The 20,589-nt window shown below is 31.2% G+C and overlaps 1 protein-coding gene across 5 annotated transcripts in view; it reads left to right on the top strand.

Annotated features, from left to right (window-relative positions):
* The window catches only part of LOC142325497 (uncharacterized), a 384,074-nt gene that overhangs the window by 44,080 nt on the left and 319,405 nt on the right, over positions 1 to 20,589 (top strand). For 3 of the 5 annotated variants that reach the window (XM_075367336.1, XM_075367338.1, XM_075367340.1), the window contains exon 2: positions 5,493 to 5,631. The exons of 1 other annotated variant lie outside the window; for it this stretch is intronic. The gene's annotated coding sequence lies outside the window, so the exon portion shown is untranslated. The remainder of the gene's footprint in view (positions 1 to 5,492; positions 5,632 to 20,589) is intronic. One more of the 5 variants, XM_075367337.1, reaches the window with a different exon arrangement.

Raw genomic sequence — 20,589 nt, 5'->3', positions numbered from 1 at the left:
GTTACTGAAATGGACTCGTCCAACATCTGAACATCGCGACGACGCAGTAGAACACTACCGATAGTAACAACAATGCGATCATAACGTTCAGTGTATTGCTATAGACAAGATGGTGTTTTCGCTAGATGAACGTGTTTTCATTGTCGAGTCGTACTTCAGTACGAAACCAGTGGTTGCAGTGCAAGATTTGTTTCGCCATAGGTACCCAGATAAACCAGCTCCTAACAAAACATCAGTATTAAGGTTAGTCTCAAAATTTAGAGAGACCGGTTCTGTTATTAACAAGGAACACAAAAGATCTGCGTCAGTGTTGAATATAGATACAGTCATTGAAATCAAAGACCTATTACTCGCCTCGCCAAATAAATCGATCAGGCGTTTGTCTGCTGAAATTAATTTGTCTAAATCAACTGTTCATCGGGCGACCAAACAATTACAATTATGACCATATCGCATTCAAACGGTTCATCGACTTCTTGAGCCCGACAAAGAAAAACGGCTACAATATTGTCAACGGTTCCGTCGATTTCTGCGTGAGGGAATTAATGTTACGGATTCGTTATTTTTCACAGATGAAGCACGGTTTCATTCAGATGGCTACGTAAACAGCCAAAACAGTAGAATTTGGAGCGCTGAAAATCCCCAAGTTTATCAGGAAAAACAATTACACCCGCAGAAGTCGGGCGTGTGGTACGCGATATCGCGGAAGAAAATAATCGGTCCTATTTTTTTCGAGTACACTATTAATGCAGAACCATATCAGGATATTTTATTTCAGTTCATCGCACTCTTGGAAGAGGAAGACAGACACTGGTGGCTACAATATGACGGTGCGACAACGCACTACGCAGGTTCAACTTCTGATTTCGTCGAGTAATTCTTTGTTAATCGTGTTATCGATCGAGGTTTGTGGCCACCAAGTTCTCCAGATTTGACTGCGGCGGATTTTTTTCTACGGGGTTACCTCAAAGAAAAAGCCTACAGTAACAAACCACGAACACTGAACAATTGAAAGTCAATATTGAACAAGCTGTATTAAATATCCAGCCACAAACTTTGAAAAAAGTTGAAAGAAACGCTGTAAAAAGAATTGAAGCTTGTTTTCAAGAAGATGGCGGCCACTTCCAACATTTACTCTAAATGTAAATGGAATGGATGGTAATAATAAAAATTACATTTACATTTACACATGCCTTTTTATTATTTCAATACCTACCAATATAAGGTTGGTTGCGTTTTATATGGGACACCCTGTATCACTGTTGAAAAAAATACGATAGACTAATTACATAAATACTGCTGAGGAACAACAAATTGAGTCCCCCGGTACATTATTGCACTAACACAATTACACCGCTGCATTAAAATCTCACTACTACAAACAACCGCTAGGATAACTCTTACGCTGAACACAGTATTATACGTTTCGAGCCTATAGATCAAATTTTACTGTACATTTTAAATCAGTTAGAACTTACTTGTAAAGAAACCTTATCGTATGTATCCATGATTATGAGCACTGACTATGCGCATTTGACACCCGGTAACTCGGACCTCCTCGAGATAAGAAAAAGTAAAAAACGTTGAAAGAATTGTGAAGAATAATTTTTGAAATTAAAAAAAAAATGCTTTATAGAAATTTTGTTTCAACTCTTAATTAACTTTCTTTTTTTTATGAAGTCTACTTTAGTGAATAAATCATGAATAAGTTTCAATTTAAAAGTAATTGAAGTTTTTTTTTGCAAGTTTTATGGGCAATTTTTGTTTTTAAATTACATGCTGAACTAATAATACTCCAAAAAATCTTTTTTTTTTTTATCCAGAGAGCCATCGCTATTAATATTATCAAATATATAAAAGCGAAAGTGTGTAGCGGTTCTATCCATCTGCAACAGCATCACGAGAGAACCAATCGACCGATTACTTTCAAATTTTCAGAATACATTCATGTTATCCCGGGAAAGGTTTTAAGCCATGGATCGAGGTCCTAGCTCCCTTGTGGGTAAAATTGTGAATTTTTCCTCTTGGACAACCAAATTTTTTTTGTTTTCGTTTTTCGACGTAAAAATAATAGACTACGCGTTTTATAACATATCCGATTTTCAGCTTTTTACCTTGTCCCCTTCCCGACATATAGGGTATTTTAGGGTAATGGAAAGGGGAACCAAAAGGGATATATATGTTCGTCTACAGCAGGAGCCTATCAGAGCTTCTATGTCAAGAACGAGGGAAACGTTGAAGGAAAGAAAACTTTTAGGAAAGTAAGAGATTTAACGGGCTTCTGATCAAAACTGAAATTTTTATTATTTAAATATTAAAAAGACAGTTTACAAAAAGAGCTGGCAAAGTATTTCATGATTTTCCGGGTACGCCGGTCAAGTCAGGCAATACTTTGCACAGCTTTTTCATTACAATTTAAACATTAAGAGTCTGACTTTTTATTTTTATAATAAACTAATCTCAACTTTTTATTGAACAATACAAAAAGTACTGACGATTAGAAAACATTTTTGATAACTAACCAAATCTTTTAATGTTGTCAATAAGACGTAATGTTAAATATAAATTATAAAATAAAAAATTTACAGTTTTATAAAAAATAAAAATATGCAAACTCGTAATTCGTTATTACTTTTCAAATTTTACTTAAAAAAATATTTTTTTTTGTCTGTTGTAATATGAAATTAAAACCTTAAAATAAAAATTTTAACCCTTTCTTTTTTTATTTTTTCCTGTTTAGCCTCCGGGAATTACCATTCAGGTATTACTTAAGAGGATGAATGAGGATAATATGTATGAATGTAAATGAAGTGTAGTCTCGGCCGACTATTCCTAAGATGTGTAGTTAATTGAAACCCAACCGCCAAAGAATACCGGTATTCACGATCTAGTATTCAAATCCGTATAAAAGTAACTGCCTTAACTAAGACTTGAACGCTGGAACTCTCGACTTCCAAAATCAGCTGATTTGGGAAGACTTTAACCCTTCAAACGTTTATTGCTAACTTTTAAAAATATATAATTATCATGTAGTCTAGAGGTTGAAACTTATGTAAATTTTCAACCGATAAATAAATTAAAATTTGTAAAGATTAAATTTTTTATTATAATAAAATCATATAATTATAAAACAAGAGATTTTTTAAACGTATAATAAAATATAAAATAATGGAAAACATTTCTTCACATTTTGGGTCCGGAATATAACGTAGGTGTTAAAGCTACTTTAATTTTAATAGCCCTTTAAGTGATGAAGAAAGGTCAGAAAATCTTTATAGTAATAAAAATGAAAAGAGTTAAGAGCAAAAAAATAATTTACAGGGGGGATATAAATTTTAAGTAACGTTTTTATAAAAATATTGGTATATATATATATATATATAGGTTAAGCTTAACAAATTTTCTTAATTAAAATTTTCTCTATGATTAATACTCCCTTCAATAAACGCTAAAAAAAAGTAAAAGAAAATTTCAAAAATAACTTTTCAGTTTAGTTCTTAAAAATTTTTTTTTTTTTTTAGTTTAGTTCTCTATCAAAAAATATTGTAGATATTTCTGTATATAAAGTATAAATTTAAAAAAAAAGTTTGAAAAATATTTAAACGGAAGGGAGACAAAGTAAAAGAACAAAAAAAACATTTATTTCAGTTTTAAGAGGTGGGAAATGATTTTTTGGAAAGGATCTTTTTTGGATTTTGGATTATCAGGAATAATCCTGAAATAATTTGAATTATTAAGCATATTCCTAGAAGTGATCCAAAGTTTCATCATAATGAAATATTTGATGGTCTTGGTAAATCAATTAAGAATGAATTAATTGGTCTTAATTTACGTATTGATTTAAACATAAGTTTTTTTAAGTGGTCCTTCAAATGTTCTTACGATGTTGTTTACTGAGATTATTGTAATAATTAAGATAAATATTATTGTAATTGTAATATTTATTTTATATATTCTAAAAAATTTTCTTGTTGATTTTTCTTCAGTTAGTTCGGTTGTCATTTCCTTTATTTCATTAAGTTTAGTAATTATTTCTGTTGTTGGGTCTAAATTTCTTATTATAACAGAAATTAATGTAACTAATATTCAGATTAAAAAAATTTTTGTTCTTGGTTTGAATTTTTCGTTTGATGCAATTCTTGATATATATATGAATATAATTATTAGTCCTCCTACTGTTATTAAGAATATAATATAAAGATATCATGATGATTTAATTATTATTGAATTATTTCTGCACATTAGGGCTGTTTGGAAAATTAGTATTGATCCTAGTGATATAGGGTGTTTAAGTATTGGAGATATAATAATGTTTGATAAAATTAAATATTTTGTGAAAATTCAGTAAGTATTTTAATATAAAATATTAGTTTTGGATACTAAAGATGATTTTTTCTTTACTGATTTTGTTTAGATAAATTTTTTTTAAATTATGATTTACAAGATCATTGTTTTTTTTAAACTATCCTAAACTTTACTTATGATAATTATTTATTTTTTTGGTTATTTTTTAGATTAATTATTTTTTTATTTGTTCGTAGACATTTTCTTTTATGTCTTTTGGGGCTTGAATATTTATTACTTTATTCTTTTTTTTTTATTTTTGGGTTTATAGGTTATTTTGATTTTGATTATTATTTTTTAGTTATTTATTTGGTGTTTGGGGTTTGTGATGGTGTTTTAGGACTTTCTTTATTAGTTTTTTTAATTCCTAATTCTAGAAGAGATTATTTAGATAGATTGACCTTATGTTAAAATTTATTTTTTTTCTGTTTTCTTTAATCCTTTTTTGAGTCTTAAATAATTGATTTGTGTATTTAGTGGGTTTGTTTTTTTTTTTTTTTTTTTTTTTTTTTTTTTAAATAAATTATTATATTACCAAAAATCCTTTCGTACCAAATTTTCGGTAACAAATTTTCTTTACCAAAGTTTTCTCTAAAATACCTCTGTAGAAAATCGAAATCGTTTATGCGCGATATCCCTCATCCCTTTAATGAATCTTGAAAAAATAGTTAAAATAGTTAATATAATCATTAATGTAGAAATATTTGAGCAAATTTGAAGAATATTGATTAGGTTAATCCTGAGACTTAACGCCAAAAGCAGTGCGGCAATCATGCGTACTTACGGTACTTATATACATGCATATGTGTTTTTTAGTTTGTTTGAACTGGCTGGACCCTAAAACGTAATGCGTTACAAAAAACCCGATACTCCATTCTTGACATGATCACCGTACTTTTCTCTTTAATATAGTTTTATAGCTATATTCGCCGGGGAAGTAAAAGATAACAAGAGACAACTTTTTCATTACTTACCTGAAAAAATACCTGCTATGAAATACTTATTTTCTGGAAGATGGCTGTGTCAGACTATAATTTTCGATTAGTTTTACAATTGTTTTACATATATACTATGCGATTTGTTTACTTTGTTAGATTATAGATTTTTCTTAAGGAAATATTTATAAATATTTTTTTAAATTTTTGTAGAGTATATCCAGATATCAAGAATACATGCTGTTCGATACCGATAAGAAGATAACAATTTATAATAAAACACGATTTTGGAGAGACTTCGAAAGAGCGGTATGTTTTTGGTAGAAAATAAATGATTACGTAATAATAATAGGTAATTATTATTTCACAATATGTTGATTTAATTTAATTATTAAAATTAATTTATTTTCCTACTGTGTTTATGTTTCAATCCGTTCAATTAATGAACAATAAACACCAACGGCCCAGTGAGATGAGGATGATGTGTAAATGAGGTGTAGTCTTTTACAGACTCAGGCCGACCATTCCTTAGACGTGCGGTTAATTGAACCCCAACGCCAAAGTACACCGATATACATTGTCAAGTATTCAAACCTGTATAAAAGTAACTAACTTTTAGTAGGATTTGAATCTCAGAACCTTTGACATCGAAAATCAACTGTTAAACAGTTGATTTGAGATGACGAGTTAACCACTAGTCCAGCCCGGTGGACTAAAATTAATTAAATATTAATTTTGATGCTAAAATTTGTACAACCGATGAACAGAATATTTATAAAAATCTTTTTAAACATTCAATGATTCCCCACATTGAAATAAAGAAAAACTTTTTATGGCCGGTAACGCTTGGTTTTTACGGGCTGTCTACCATTTTAAGTAGATTTCATAAGAAAGCTTCCTATTGTATGAGTACCTTGATTCGACTTCCAGAAAATTTCGACATACCTTCGCGTTTCACATACCCCAGACCCCAAAAACACAGTCAGTTCAAAAATTTATATATATCTTATTTAATCTTATTAATTTAAGTTTATATATACATTTATTTATCTATATATATATACGAGTATATTTATTTCAATTTTTTGTAGACACGAATACTGCCGTAACTTTGCGCCAATAACTTTCAAATAGATACATAAAATATAACGATCCAAAGTCTCAGTCGAGTTCGTTAATGGGCAAAAACGAGGGGGGTGAAAATGGAGGGGGCTTTTTTGAAAAAATAAAATATCTTTATAACTTTCTTATTAAGTAAAATATCGAATTCATTTAAAGTTCCTACTATTATTTGGATAAGGGGCTAAAACTTATCTAAATAAAGTCTTTAGATATCACCAACCATCGGCCCGGGGGTGGAAAAATGGAGTTTTGAAGACAAAAAAATCATACCTCCCTTAATATGCACAATATCGAATCGATTTAAAGTGGTCGTTAGTCCTCTAAATATTACATATAATGTTTGTCTGAAAGAAGTTTTGATATGACCGACCCTTACGGCAAGAGATGACCAAAATGTTCCTGGAATTGTAAGAAGATGGGGCTTGTCGTATGATAAACGTTTTTCACATGCAACCGTTGTCGTATTGAGTAAATTTGAAGTTTTTCTTGACTTTAAGGTGGAAAACTTTTTTTGGTATTTTTAACATAAAAATATATTTCTTGGGAATGGATTATCGTATCGAACTGAAATTTCGTATACTACTAGGATACCTAGAGGTTTACTTGTATAAAAATAATGAACCTGATTTCTTAACTCCTTTCAAAATTACGGCCATGTAAAATTTTTACTTTTTTAATATCTTTGCAACCGCTGGTTTATTTAAATGTTTTGTTATAAAAAAAATAGTAACGTTTTATGACAAAGAAAATGACACCTTATTTATTCAAATCTGTTCATAAATAATTAAGTTACGGTAGTAATTCTTGAAATGAAATGAGTCGCTCTAGATTTAAAAAACCAGTTTTCATTTCCTTCCGAATAAAATTAAATAACTCGACACGATCTCAACTGGAATAATTTTTGTTAGTAGTATTTAATTTAACAACGATGTATTATTTTTAATTTTGTTTAAATATTCTATATCTATTAATTTATTGTACCTCACAAATGTTATTAAAGCAAACAGTATATTAGTTATAACAGCTCGTTAGCAGAAACAATTTCTGTGAAAATACAGATAATTAATAGCATTCTAGCGCTAAGAACTCGATTACTTCAGTCGGTGTAACAGTCCCTCGATAATTTAGTTCTGATTTCCGGTGTTTTAATCTCTTTAATTCATGTGATAATTTTATTTTCCCAACTATGTTGTAGATTTAACATTTCTATCTAGATACTTATAATTACGAGTACAGGCCGCTTTAGCTTTGTAGTTTTATATAACTTTAATTATGTTAAATTATTTTAGGTTTCATTGTTTTTTATGTTTATTATTTTTATTTAAAAGGGTTATTAAAAAAAATATTGTGGTGATTTTATTCAGTTTTTTATAATAAAAACTTTTTAATCTTTCATACTTAAAAATTAAATGGTAATTTAAAAAAAAAAATAATTTTTAAATAAGATTGGGGTCTTGGACGATATTACGTAGTAGGATTTGAAAAGTACATAAATATAAAATTATAAATTAAGAAGACTTCAAAAAAGCTTTCAAAAATGTTACTGAAAATCTAATACGATTCCAAGATGTAACCAACTAGATCTTAAGTAAACTTTTTGTAAACCTTATCTGGAGTATAATCTTTTTTTTCCAGTTTATTTTAATATTTATTTATCATAGCTCTTTATCTGTCTGCGCGAGGGCGAGCCAAAAATTATCTACACTTTCGCCATAACACACTTTCAAGGTTGTCATACTACCTTCTGCCCATCGTACTTCGAGTTGGTACGATATTGAGCACGATCACGTGCGCGAATTTTGATTCCTATCGCATCATTTGCCATCCCACTATTACAGTGCAAATTTGTCCCCACCTCTAGCAGTTTTGCACCGAGGAGGAACAGCAAACGATAATCCGATTTTGGTCGAAGGGTGTGAAAGGGGCTGAAATCCACCGTAGACTTTTATCACAATACCGCGACATTGCTTTATTACGTGAAAGTACTTTTTTGTGGATCGAGAAGTTTAAAAGTGGCCGGACATGTATGACGCATGAAGAGGGAGCAGGACGCCCCCAACGACCTCCACTACTGAACAAGATTCAACAATCTCAAGAGATGATTCTGGCGAATAGACGAGTTACCGTCGATGAGGAAGCGTCTTTTTTGAACATCAGCCGTGATTCTGGCCATCAAGTCATCCACTATGAGCTCGGTTTCCGTAAAGTTTGTGGGCGACAGGTACCAGAACAGCTTCTGCAGAATTTAAGATCAAAAATGTTGACATCTGCCAACAATTAATCGATCGCTTCAACGAGGAAGGCGACACATTTTTGAGCAGAATATTCATCGGTGATAAAACGTGAGTTCATTACTATGAACCAGAATCGAAACGCCAGAATATGGAGCCGAAATACCCGATATCTACGATGAAGAAAAAATTGAAGAATAACCCACCGGCGGGAAAGGTGGGTTAAAGCAGCCCAGATCCTGCTCCCACCATCATTTATTTTTGGACCGCTCAAGGATGCTTTGCGAAGTCGTCGATTTTCCACAGACGTAGACGTGCAGGAAGGGGCGGAAAAGCGGCTTTTCGACCAACCGAAAACCTTCTTGAAGGATACGCAAGCTTTTGTTGGATCAAGTATACTGACAAGGTAGGTGACTATATAGAAAAGTAATATACATGTTGAACTCCCTACTTTTGTAAATATGTTGTAGAACAAAAAGTCTAGATATTTGACTCGTTCTCTTTTTTTAATTATTATTTTTAATTAATTTTAAATATCTGTTTGAACAATTTAAAACAAAATTTAATAGTAAATGTAAAAATTGGATATTTAATTGGTAATTCATTTTAAATATCCTTCATAAAAAAAAGTAAGACTTAGATTATCTTATTAATAGGTCGGGAGGAAATTAAAAATTATGTGATTTATTGATTATCGTTACTGAAATAAAATGGATGATAAAGTCTGAATGTTAGATAGTCATCTCATTTTTATCTGGGAAATATTGAGCTTGCAAGCTGCTTCGTGCTTAACCTACGTTTATCTAAATTACTTATCAACGGTTTAAATAAAAAAAAAAATGAAATGTTAAAAAATATTGAAATCGCAATATGATAAAAACATAAAAATACAACTCGTAAAACAAAAATTCATATAACGTTTTTATAGTTTGTGTTTAAAAATTCTAATAATAAGAAAGAATAAACAATAGAAAAAAGGATGTTGGGAAAGATAAAAGAGGATATTGTTTGGATTTGGTAAAAAGTGTAGAAATTCTTTCCATGCAAGTATTCTTTCAAAAAATCACTTCCCTTACCATCTATACTTATTTATCTTTACAGCAATAAAGAATACGCATGCTTATTATCGTCGATTTGTACTTTTTACATCATCGCACTTTTTTTTTTCTTTTTATAGGTATGTAACGGTTATTCAAAAATAATGTTTATTTTTAAATATCATCTTACCACATTCGTAATAATGGTTAAAATATTTTGCCGTATAAATTTTCATCATTTGTTTACAAAAGCGCACATACGGTTTTAATTTTTTTAAATTTTTTTAAGTAAACACACCTGATTAAACAACTGCTTCTAAAACAAACAAAAAATAAAAATAACACCCCAAAATTTGGTGAAGTAATGAATAAATTAGCCTTTCCGAAGTTAATAAGGAATATAAAAGATTATTATTTGTCCCAATTAATTATTTTTATTTAAATCTAGTTGCGTTAAATTATAATAATAAAGGTGATAATACAGTTGCAGGACTTTCTCTCCACGCGGTTTTTTTCTGATGCACGGCTTACACACACGCAAAACTTATTTAAAAATATTATCTAAATATTTTATTTAGATTTTTCATTTTATTTAAACACAAAATTTTTTGTTTATTTAATTCACTGATTTTAACTAAAGCGCGCGCGCATACCGTACTTAATTCGCGCGAATGTGGCAGTACGAACGGCCACTTTTAATACTTTTTTATAATAAATATTATTCATTTATTTAATTCTACCGCTCACCTCTCTCTGCACTGTTTCCGTTTAGCCTCCAGAACTACCGTAAGGTATTATTACTTCAGAGGATGAATGAGGAACCCACCGGGTTGGTCTAGTGGTGAACGCGTCTTCCCAAATCAGCTGATTTGGAAGTCGAGAGATCCAGCGTTCAATTCCTAGTAAAGCCAGTTATTTTTACACGGACTTGAATACTAGATCGTGGATACCGGTGTTCTTTGGTGGTTGGGTTTCAATTAACCACACATCTCAGGAATGGTCGAACTGAGAATGTACAAGACTAACACTTCATTTACACTCATACATATCATCCTCATTCATCCTCTGAAGAATTTTCTAAACGGTAGTTACCGGAGGCTAAACAGGAAAAACAAAGAAGAAAAAAGATGACTACAGCCGGCCTCTGTGGCGCGAGCGGTAGCATCTCGGCTTTTCATCCGGAGGTCCCGAGCTCGAATCCCGATAAGGCATGGTATTTTCACACACGCTACAAATCATTCATCTCATCCTCTGAAGAAATGCCTAACAGTGGACCCAGAGGTTAAACAAAAAATAAATAAATGAAGATGACTACAGTAATTGTACGTCAGTGCTACATTAGCGCTCCTTGTGGTGAGAGGAGGTACTAATGACACACTATACATCTGGCCACTAGTTAATTTGGAACATTTTTTGAAATATATTTTTTAATTGTTAACAAATGTTCCTAAGAAAAATAACACCCTAATTAGCCGAAATCTCGAGATACTGAGGGTGACCTTGCTCTTCAGCTTCAACCCCTCGAATTTTTAAGTTGAAAATTTAATGGCATTGTATAGAGAAGTAATGTGACCAAGTTTGGTCAAAATCGGTCGACTGGTTTTGGAGACATAAGGTAATGTATAGTGCGATATAAAACTCCAAACACACGTACATACGAACATCCGGATAATTTCCATCCGGGTTTTGGGTTCCTTAGGTATCAGAACGTAAAGATACACTGAAAACCATTACAATTGGACCGATTACAATATTTTTTACCTTCTAGAGCTATAGCGCTAGGCGAGAAAGTAAAAACTATTAAATTTTACACTTTATTTTGTTATAAAAAATTGTTGTTATAAAATGAAATTTCGTTGGCTAAAGAAAAATTTAACGAGTATGGATTAAAGTAAGCCCACCCATGTTATCATAATTATAATGCGAATTTTTAAGTTTCAAAAACATACGTTAAAACGTATAACTCTATTAGTCCTTATTAACAGTATCCCTGTCCCACATCATAAAGAAAAAAAAAACATTTCTGGGGACTTTTAAATTATTTATAAATCATTACAATGAACTTTCGTAGGGTAGGTGGTGATTGCTAACCGTATTTTCTACTGATCATTTTTAAAATATTTTTTCATTTTTTAACGTTCATTCCAGTATAAAATGAGGTATCAATAGGTCATTGCACTTAAAAGAGCAAGAAGACACTAAAGTGGAACTACTCGAGCAGCAATATCAATGATAGGATTACAATCGGTCGAGGAATTCCTTCAAGTGACTATACATCGATATTTATAGTTACCCATTATGCGAGACCAACTGAAATAGACTTATGTAATAAAAGTGTAGTTTATTTATTTGTTATAAATAATAGAGTAAAACGGTTGTATTATCTCGATTACGAACATTTATTTACAAAAAAGGTTAAACACAAAAATAATAATAAAAGAAACAAATTAAAAAATTCAGACAACGATTTTTTTTTTTACTTTTCCTGCTTCCCCACCGCCAAAATCACCTCTCAGGAACATTTTTTGAACTTCTCCACCCCAAAAAATGATTTGTTGTCAACTGCTATGTTTTGACGTCACAGGTGAACGGTAGAATATGTAAAAAAGTAACTCGATCGCCCGATCGATTCGGTACGTGGTGCGTTAAGCCTCTCGTCTACACCATTGTGCCGACCGTACAAGCGAAATTTCTTCTAAGTTGTGAAATTTAGTTGTGCCGACCGTCGTCGGTAGTACCGCCACACCCATGAGAATTAAATACGGTATGCGCGCGCGCGCTTTATTTAGAATCATTGAATTAAATTAACCAAAAAATATTATATCTAAATTGATAAATATTTTAATTCTAATTGTGAGTGAATGTGTGCGTAAGCCGTGCCAAAAACAATCCACAGTTGTCAGCTTTTTTTGCCCACTGTGCTTAGGAAGACAAAAAAATTCGATTAAAAAATATACAATAAATAGAAAGGCTGTTTTTTACGATTTTTGAGTAAGGGGTGAACTTGGGGTAAAGATTATTTTTTAAATAGTAAGATAAGAATGTACGCATGTATTGAGCTTAATTAATATAAAGTGGGGTTATTTTTTGCAAAATTTTGAAAAAATTGACTTCAAAGAATCTATCTACCACTCTGGAGATATTCATCTCAAACCTTTATCGACAAATTTCCCCATATATACGGGTCTATGTGACACATTTCATCAAATTCAGTTTATCCAGTCAAAATTTACTAAGCTTCAAACACATCAATACACGTACTTACGAAATTTACATTACCCCCACTTTTTTTTGTTGTTTTTTGGAGTCCCTGAGTTATGAAACGTCGAGAAATGAAAAAATAACCGTAACTCATTTTTTGACTGATTACCATATTTCCTTCTTACATCGTAGTTCTAGAGCTATGATGTAAGGAATGTAAAAGTTTTAAATCCACAAAATCAAAAATATGATTAAAAAAATTTGTTTTTATTTTAAATATTGAAGAACGAATCTGTACAAACTCAGGCTTTTTTTTTAGGAAAACTATCGTTCTATCTCAAAATTGTGTGGTATATAAAAGTGTTCAACCGAACGCAAACCTTTCATCCAAGTACTTACTGGAGGGTGATGTCGGGAACAACTAAACCTTTGAGTATTTCTACTTACATCTCGTAGGTTTGAATAATTTATCTAGTAAGAAAGTAACTAAAATCCTTTGTTATTATGATTTTAATCTTACATAACATCATTTGTAAGTTATTTTTGGTACTATGTGTTGCTATTTTTATTTATTTGATGAGGTGAGTTATAAGATTTTCATAAATGAAAATGAATCACTTATTATTTTTTAACTAGCACACCCGGCAATGTCTCGCTGTTGTTAGATTTGAGTGTATATGTATAGATTAAATCACTGCAATTGAAAGTTTGATAAAACATTAGCAAAATAAACATTACGGAACTTCACAAAATTTAACCTTTCTCTTTTCCTTTTCTCCCTTTTACCCATTTTCCTTTGCCCAGTTTCTTTTTTCCAATTTTAATTTTTACTGTATTCTTTTCCTTCATTTTCTCCTTTCCCTTTTCCATTTTCCGTTTCCCCTCCCCCATTTCCCTTTCCCCTCCCCCATTTCCCTTTCCCGTATTTCCCTCTTTTCCTTCCTCTTTCCCCCGTATTTCTTTTTATTTTTTCTCCTCTCCCCTTTCCATTTCCTTTTCCCGTTTCCTCTTTTTTTCATTTTCCCCTTCTTCCCTTTTACCTTTTCCGATTTTTCCCGTTCTCCCTTTTTTCCCGCGCGTAGAACGGTCCAGTAATTTTTTAGCCTCTTGCGGGCGCACATATCGGAAACACTGAAATGGAATCTTAAAATATTTAGTATAGCATGTTTTGCTTTTACGTCCAACAGATAGCGCTGTTTTTCAAAAAAAGGTTTTTTTATTTGTCCAGGTATAACATCTTAAGAATATGAATAGTAGGTATATAAAAACGCGCGCGTATTCGAATGCAACGTTGTGTCAAAATTTCAAAGCAATCGGCGAAGAACTTTTGGAGATTCAAGATTTGGAACAAACGACGAACATTTACATTTTTATTTATGTAGATAAAAGTGACAGGAGTCCCAAAGTATTATGCTGCAGCGTAGTGTAGGACAGTTAACTTAATTCGTATTCAGTAAATGTTCTTCGAATTTCTGAATAGAAGATGTAAATAAAAAAAATAGAGCAAATGGTTTCAGAAGAACTGTATAAAATCACGAAAAGAAGAGGAATTCGACAAGGCTAACGTGAACAATTGGTAAAGGGTAAAGGAATAATTGTGTTTTTTAGAGGTACAGAAAAGGCATTGCATTTACTTTTAAAAGGGATAGATATATTAAAGAAAAACCAAACAATGTATCAGAACATACAACATTATTAAATTATAAATGAATCAGAAAAAACGACTATGAGATTAAATGTACAAACTGGAAGGTCTGATCGTTTAAGGTAAATACAAAGATGTACATCCCTAACCTAATTATGTATATAACCTTCAGTTTGTATATTGAGGATATTGTCGCGTGTTCGCACTCGACCAGGATATTGAGAAACTAACAAATTAAAAATTTATTAACTTATTCTAAAAACATAAAAATTAAAATTAATAATGATAGTAATAATAATAACAACAAAGATAATAATAATAATAAATATATGACTTACAAAATAGTAGTAATTCAAATAAGGACAAGATTTGTTTAAAGTAGCTGAATTGTAAAAACCAGAACACAATCTGATTTATTAAAAAGGTTATAATGACCACTAATATTAAATTAACAAGATAATACTAAAAAAAGTGTAAAGTCCATAAGATTGATTTCTCTGCAAATATACTTTTATTGTCTACAGTAGAACTATCCTTCATTTTATAAATGAGTAGAATAACTAATCTAACAACTTGCTGCATTCACCCACATTGGAATGCTTTTGACGTACTCTTCGCTAGTTGTTACCACACGTTTACTGATATTGCCTTCCCCGCAACGGTAACGGACACGGCCTTGCAGAACTACTCGCTTAACTATTCACTGTTCCAGATGGTCCTTGGCAGTATTTATATCCCCTGGCCTGCAGAACCAGTACCCGCCTCATTCCTTATCTATTGAAGCGTAATAATTTCATCGCCAGCGCCCTTACGTTTTCCCAGAAAATCTTATTCCGGTCCGGTAACCCTTCTTGTTGGACAAAAGGAGGTGTTGGAGGATCAGATTTTTAAATGCGGACCTGATAGCCTGAGAAAAGAATTTCTGTTAGTTACTTCTGGATCCTTCTCATTATTATTCTCTCATTCTTTTTTCGTAATTGGAGGGAATCCATTATCCTGGTCCGTTATACTGGTCCTGTTACAGTATCATAAAAAACGGATCAGAAGAGAGATCAGCACAGGAAAAAGGAAAATACACCGATTCACCGTTGACATTGTAATTTTAGGACATGAGAAGTTATGAGTTATTCAACGAACAATTTCACAATTAGAAGACATTATAAGAGTGTGTAGTATGAAAAAAGTAATCAGCATAAGACACAATAAAGAAATGAAGGAAGAATTGAGCCAGTAAATAGTTTTTACTGTTTAAAAATGAAAAAACCTAGAATAAGAAACTAATTAAAAGAAGTAAATATTTCCAAATTAAACTTACGGAAGCATTCCATAAAGATTTTTAGAGTATATTTTTTCCTATATTTGTGAAGAATTTACACAAAGAAAATAGGTAAAAGATAAATCGGAGGAATTTGAAATCAGGAGTGGAGAAGATCGGAGAAAATTAAACGGAAAAAATGCAGTAAAAAGTAAAGTGAAAAAACACAAACTTAATTAGAAAATGCAGAATAGGAAAGCTAAGTGGCTTGAGCATATCATGAAAGGAAAAGGATCAGTAAAAACAATGAAAAGAGAAGTCAGAGAAGAATAAATATTAGAAAATATCTGAGGGCTTTTAGAGAACCTTTAGGTTTAATTAGAGTTACAGGATTACTGACACGGATATGTTGCAAGGGATCTGCGCAGGGAGATCACCATATGCTGATAGCGATGAAGTTGAAAGATTTATAATTTTAGCTTTAAAGAAGTTTTTATTTAAATTTTTATTAAGTTAGAATAGAAATAATTTGCGAATGGATATTATGTTTTTTGGTCGTTATTATATTTAAAAAAACTTCTATAAAAAAATAATAACGTAATAGTAATTTCAACGAGGATCTAGTCAAATATTTTTATTCAACCTAATTTGATTTGGAAAGTGAGAAAGAAGTATAACAACTTTTGTTTTCACTTTCATCGGCGGTCGGTTAGGTGAATGAATACACATTATTTTTGTTTGTTTCTTGTTTAACGGTACTTATCTTCTGAGGTCACACAATTAGGAGGTTGCTGTTAGTTCGTTCACACAATCGGTCGGTCGGCCGGTCGGTTAGTCGGTGAATTTACACGTTATGCATACATTTATATTTAGTATTTTGTACGCATTTATACGTAATAGTTACCCGGTTTTCGACCCGCTGAAGCGTGTCCTTGTCGGCAAGTATTCTTCTGCGTTTACTTGCCGACCTTAACATCGGTTTTAATACGTAACCAGGTCATCGTCAAGATCGTTGAAAGGGTTACCGTTATCAAATTTGACCCGACGACGAATCTTCGTTTAAATTTCACATTTAATTTTATTATGCGTGATTTTTTGTCACCGAACCGGCGACGTGGTTATTGATTTAAAATAAAATTAAATACCTGTTTTAATAGAGTATTATTATCTATAATGTTCTTTAAATCTAGTCTATAAATATATATTTCATTCTTATTTTTTTCTGGTTTTGATTTAATGAACGACTTCAAGTTTGTGGTTTCTTATTTTACCGGTTAATTATACACTCGGAGCTACTCTAGTGAATTAAATCCTGAGTTTTATTTTAAGGTTTTTTATTTATATCTTAACCGGATTTATTTTTAGATACAGCTAAAAATTGATTTTAATTGTAATAACTTTCGTGGATAACATTTATTAGATGCGTAATTCAACGAGATAAAATGTAGTATTAATATTTTTATTTCGTAATAGTTTTTTTTATTGTTATTCCGGCTCTTATACACGCTTCCTTAGTTCATTAACCGTCCTTCATAATCGTCTTGGAATGCTATTACACAACTGCAAACTTGTTTTTTCTCTTTATTCTTGTCAGAAGTATAATTTTCTCTCATTCAAAAAATCAAAACGAATTTTTAGGATATTAAAGTGAGCAATCGATCGTAGATTGACGTCGATAAATGTGAATTACATGGTGGACCAATATTTAGTGAATTCAAAATTCGAACGATCCCATGAGTTTATATTTACTATTATATCTTTGAGAAAAAGAATAGTAGTAATCTACCTAAAACTATACGATAACACTAAACCGTACAACAAAAATATTTTCTTGGAAGTATCACAATACATTATTAATATGTGACAATGGGTCTTAATATGCTTTTGTTACAGGTTTTAACAAATTTCTAATCCATTTAAAAAATTTTTTCATTAATTTACTTCAGCTTATCGGGTTATCTAGTGGATCTAGTCGTTATGAGATTCCAATCCTAGTAAAAGTTTAGTCGCTTTAATACCGATGTGAATACTAGACAATGGATACCTGCGTACTCTGGTGGTTGTTTTTATTTAATTAACCACACGTCTCAGGAGTGGTTGGCCTGAGTCTGTACAAGAATACACCTCGTTTACACGTCATACATATTATCCTTATTTCATTGGGACTTCGGAGGTAGTTTACCGTTCACTATTTGAACAGATTGTAACGTACACGTTAGAAAAAAAGAAGAATTTACTTTAAATAAAATTTAAAGTTTTTCTTTTGGAGAACCGGTATTACTTTTTCGATGTTTTTTTTTTTTTTAATAATGGTTATATAATATTTTAAAATAAGTTTACATTATTAAAAAAAAATTTATCTTTCTATATTTTCGTTAACGAGTAAGCTAATATGTGTTTAAATATTTTCCATTAGTCCATTCTAAATTTTATTTACCTTTACTATTGTACAGTACCTTTTTTTTTATTACTTTTAAGACCATAATGGATCACTTTAATTCATTTTTTTTTTTTTTGGCAAGTTCTTTCTTTTCTTGCTGATTTGTTGTTTTTCAGCTTTTTCTTTTTTGCCAGTAATTTCTAAGGGTTTCAGATCTTCTTGCCCTTTCTTGTTCAGAGTACACCCGGCTTATTGTTTTCTTGGGTTTTGATAGGAATCTTGTTTCTTGATTTTTTAATTTCTCATAGTTTCCGGTTTTCGTTTTTAGGTTTTCACGGGTTATGTCTAATTCCTTCATGTCTTTCTGTACTTCGTATAACCAGTTCGGTCTGCTTTTCTTGTTCCAGAAAAGTTCGATTATCCGTCTGATAAGTCTGGTCTCTTCCATTCTGAAAATATGTCCTAGAAAGGAAATTCTCTTCTTTCTAAATTTATTAGTTATCGGGATGATAGTTTTGTAAATCTCTTCGTTTGGAATAATTCTCCAAATCCCGTATTTTTTAATGTTTTTCCCGATGCATCGTCGTAGAATCTGTCTTTCAATCTTTTCCAGTTTGTCGGTAAACCTTGTCTGGTACGGTCCAAATATGGTTTCGCATCCGTAAAGTATTTCTGGTTGGATAACTGAGTTATAATGTCTTATTTTTGTGTTAATGGACATGCATTTTTTGTTATAGATGTTTTGTGTTTTTATTGTGGCTTTGATGAGTTTATTTATTCTTTCATTCCAGTTTGGATTATCTTGGAGGTTGTGCGTGATGTTTTCCCCCAAATATTTAAAATTTTCTACTAGTTCTATGTCATTAGTGTTTATTTTTACTTTGCTTATGCATAGTGGGTCTGTCACCATAATTTTGGTTTTTCGTATGAAATTTTTAGACCGATTTTTTCTGCAATCTCTTCCAGTGTTGACAGTTGGTATCTGGTCTCTTCTATATTTTGGGATAGTAGGCTAAATCGTCCGCAAAGCCTAGGCAATTTACTGAGATACCTCTTTTAATTTTAACGTTGTCTTTATTTAATTTTTTCCAATCCCGTATTATAAATTCAAGGGCACAGTTGAATAAAAGCGGTGACAGTCCATCTTCTTGTCTCAGTCCTGTTTTGATGTCGAATGGATCAGATATTTCTCCCCTGAATTTAACCTTGGATTTGGTATCCGTTAGTGTTAGTCCGATGATTTTGACTAGTTTTGGGTGAAGCCCTAAATTTCTCAGGATTTTTAGCAGGGATTCTCGATGTACACAATCATATGCTTTCTTGAAATCAATAAAAGTCACTACCAGTTGTTTATTCCTAAATTTATGATACCCTATAATTAATTTTAAATTTAGAATTTGTTCTGGGCAGCCTCGCCATGGTCTAAATCCCCCTTGGTATTCCCCTACAGTACCTTTATAAATATGATTTTTTATTATTATTATTATTCCATATATTTTATTATTTTTATTTACCGTTTGAAATTTTTTGTTATTTTTATATTAATCATTGTTATTTTTACTTACCCGGCTGTAGTTCTTTTGCTATTATATATTATATATTGTTATTATTTATATTATATTGTTATATATTGCTGCAGCTTAACTATAAAATGAGTATAGTTATCTGCCAAAAGTTTTGGTATCGGGATTTTTCCAAATGTTAACATTTAAAGAACCCTTTAGTTCAAAAACCACAAGAACGTTATAGAAAACTTAAAAAGAAGTGCTTACGTCTGTCGGCTTGCATTTTGAATAATATTTTTGGATTATTTCAATATAAATTCTTCGAAAATGGCTTAAATAATTTCTATAATTAGGAAATTAGTAGCAGTAAATTTGGAGAAAAGTAAAGAAAAAAAGGGATGGGTAGCTTTCGCCATTTTCAATTTTTGATTCTTTTGTATAGAAAAAAGAGTTTTAAAATAAAATGAAAAAACTTGTTAAATTATTTATAATTCCATGTTTTAAGCCAGTCGGAATTGTGGGTGAGGGAATATCCAACTTATTTGATTCGTGAATTAATTCACCGTAGAAGCGTACAAAGAAACTTATAGTTGGGAATGTGAAAATGAAAATCTTTAGCGTATGAAAATGCTATACCTGTACGGGATTCGAATCCGGAACCTCCGGATCAAAGGCTGAGGTGCTACCTACTACTCTGCCAAAGAGATCGGCAATTTCTAAACAGCTTCTTCCTTACCTAATGACAAAAAAGTTGAAATTTGGAATAAATAATTGGGCTATATTATTCCAGTTTTTGCGTGATTTTTTTAAATTATTTTCCTTTCTTTTTCGTAAACTTTATATTTTTATTCTTGTTGAATAACGTTGCACCAAACCTAATGAAGTTGCAAAACTTATTGAAGTTATTAATTAGTCTAATAAATACATTTTTAAG

This window comes from Lycorma delicatula, chromosome 5, assembly GCF_047948215.1.
Source record: "Lycorma delicatula isolate Av1 chromosome 5, ASM4794821v1, whole genome shotgun sequence".
NCBI lineage: Eukaryota > Metazoa > Arthropoda > Insecta > Hemiptera > Fulgoridae > Lycorma > Lycorma delicatula.
This window is presented reverse-complemented; position numbering and strand designations above follow the sequence as displayed.